This window comes from Ursus americanus, chromosome 5, assembly GCF_024610735.1.
Source record: "Ursus americanus isolate L20-20 chromosome 5, mUrsAme1.1.p, whole genome shotgun sequence".
In the NCBI taxonomy this organism is placed as follows: domain Eukaryota; kingdom Metazoa; phylum Chordata; class Mammalia; order Carnivora; family Ursidae; genus Ursus; species Ursus americanus.
Window position 1 is genome coordinate 56,244,941 of NC_142131.1, and position 2,677 is coordinate 56,247,617.

Below are 2,677 nucleotides of genomic sequence, written 5' to 3' on the forward strand. Positions count from 1 at the left end.
TAGATGAATTTGTAAAATACCTAAGACTACAAAAAAGGTCAAAGCCACATCTTATGCCTGTGAGCCTACATTATCACTGGAGAGGGAGGGTCTACTGTCTTAGAAAGCCGAGTGCAGTGAGCCTCCATCTGAAAAGCATTTAGTTCTGCCTGGAAAGCAGGAGATGCTCAGGATGCTTGCTTTCCCCCATATTCCAGAAGCCAGAGGGAGGGGCTTGCTGCCTTCCTGAGGTGTTGTCTGGATCTCACCTGCTTCTTGTTCTAGATCTTATTTTCCCATCTGCAGCAGAATGGTAGAGTGACCAAAGCCTGACTTGAAAGATACCATAAAACCTACCACTCAGTTCAGTTGAGCTCACCCAACACTTCTCCACACCTTCTCCATGGCCAAGACCAATCTCAGAGTATCTTTCCCACTGGCCAGTGTCATGCTTTGGATTTTCAGGACCCCAGAAGTGGGCTACAATAAAGTGAACTAAGGGCCCCATTGAATTCAACTGTCTTATTAGGCAGAGGTAAGAGGTGAGTACCCAGTGACAAGAACCAGGAAGAATCAAGGTTTAGAGAAGATGGGCTGGAGGTATTAGGATTTGGCAGAAGAAAGATCTAGACAGAACTCAAAGGAGGGATGCACAAAGCTGAGGCCGGAGGGCTATTTTGATCTAGAAGCAACATGTGGGCTTCACATAAGGAGTGTGGATTTCTCTTTTTTTTTAGTTTTATCTATCCATCGGAGAGAGACAGAGTGAGAGAGAAAGCACAAGCGGGGGCGGGGGGGAGTGGCAGGGGGAGAACCATGCTCTCCGCGGAACAGGGAGCCCAATGCAGGGCTCAATCCCAGGACCCCGAGATCATGACCTGAGCCAAAGGCTGACGCTTAACTGACTGAGCCACCCAGGCGTCCCCAAGAGTGTGGATTTCTAAAGACACACTTACCTGGCTCTCTGTTTGCTAATGTGCTATTTGAGTTCTGGAGACACTGAAGGAATGTTTATCGTGATAATTTTAAGGGAAAAGCAAGGGGACTTGGTCATGGTTACCAAAGGAATTCATCGAGGCCTAGGTCAAGGACCCACGTGTCTACTCTCCATCTGGGAGCCTTTCATCTAGATGTTGTGATGGTTAACCTCACTTCTTGAACCTAAGTCATCTCTCAACTGGCCCTTTTAGGATGTGATGGAAGCTGGATAGAGGAATTTAAATGGTCTTGGGGTGAGAAGAAGAAGAAAGAGCAAGAGAACTGTGGGATAAGAGCTTGGTGATAAGATAACTTGCTAGACTCTGAGAAACAAAAGACTAGACCTGTGAGGGAAGCAGAGGGTTCACTGCATGGTCTGTGAGCAGGGCCAAAGCAGGGCCTACGGGGTCTGTCCGGGAGCTGGAGGCAGGCCAGCTTTAAGGGCCTTGGGAGCCATAGCCTGTCACCAGGGCATCAGGCTCCAGTCCAATCATCACCAGCTCATGTCTACTGACAGACAACTTGCGGCTTCAGTGAGGCACTTATTACACACCTGGTTAGGTGTTTTTCATTCCATTCTGGCCCAAATGAATTTTATGTTTTTCTGATGTAAATCAGGTTGGAGCACTCTGAGAATCAAACTCTGTCTTCCAACTTCAGTTTTCAACACTCATAATACATTAGTCTCTGCCACTGATAGATCTAACATGACTGGCCGAGTATGGATCACCGTCAATTTGATAAAACAGATTATTTTCTTTGGAAGAGAAAAGAAGAGCAAGGATTCAAATTATAATTCACTATGTATATGCAGTCGTAGCTACTAGGGATATGTATATTTAGATGAATTTGAGGATAAAAAGATCATTGGAAGAAATGTGGAATGCAGGCCTTTACAGAAAAACCTCATTTTTCAATCACGATAACTCAAGAGAGCTTGTCTAAATCATTCAAACTCACTGAGAATATCTCCTAACGGGTCTTACATCCTAAGAAAAAGAGCAGACTCCCAGAAGCGAGGTTAGTTGGTCACACAGTGTAGATCAAGTTCCACTGGATGGAGAGTGGAGACTTGACCCCTGACCCAGACCCATAACAAATTCCTTCTCTCCTCTATACCACATTCCTCTCTACTCAACCGAGGTGATAGGGTAGGTGCAGGGACAAAAACGGGTTTCAGCTCTTAGCCCTCCTCCAGTGATTTGAGAGTCTAAGTCTAAGGGAGTGTTTCCAGAGGCTTCAGGGGGCCCCACGGGGTACGCTGATGAGGCAAAGAAAGGAGAAGGAAGGTAGCTGAGCTCTGCAGATCAGAGAACGCTTCATGGAGATTGAATCACAGAACCTGAAGGGCCAGTCAGGACATGCACAAGGAAGCAACACATTTTAGACTGAGGTGACAGCAAAGGTCAACAGCTTGGTGTCTTGTCTTGGTCACCGAGGGGCACTTGAGTCGGGAAGCCAGTGGCAGGACGGGGTCATGGAATAAACATGAAGAAGAGGAAATTATTTATTAATGATCCCCATCATCCCATCCATACCCTCTGTTCCCTCCAGAAGAAGGTAGTTTTACCTGAAACAAGGGAAGCTTACGATTTAGGTCTTAAGGGCCTAGCAATGTCTTCACATTGTCATATGTTTTTGTGAAAATTGAAAAGAAATCAGATAGGCGAACCACAATGGGTTGAGACCACTGTCTCTTCCCCCAGCAACTTCCCTCTTG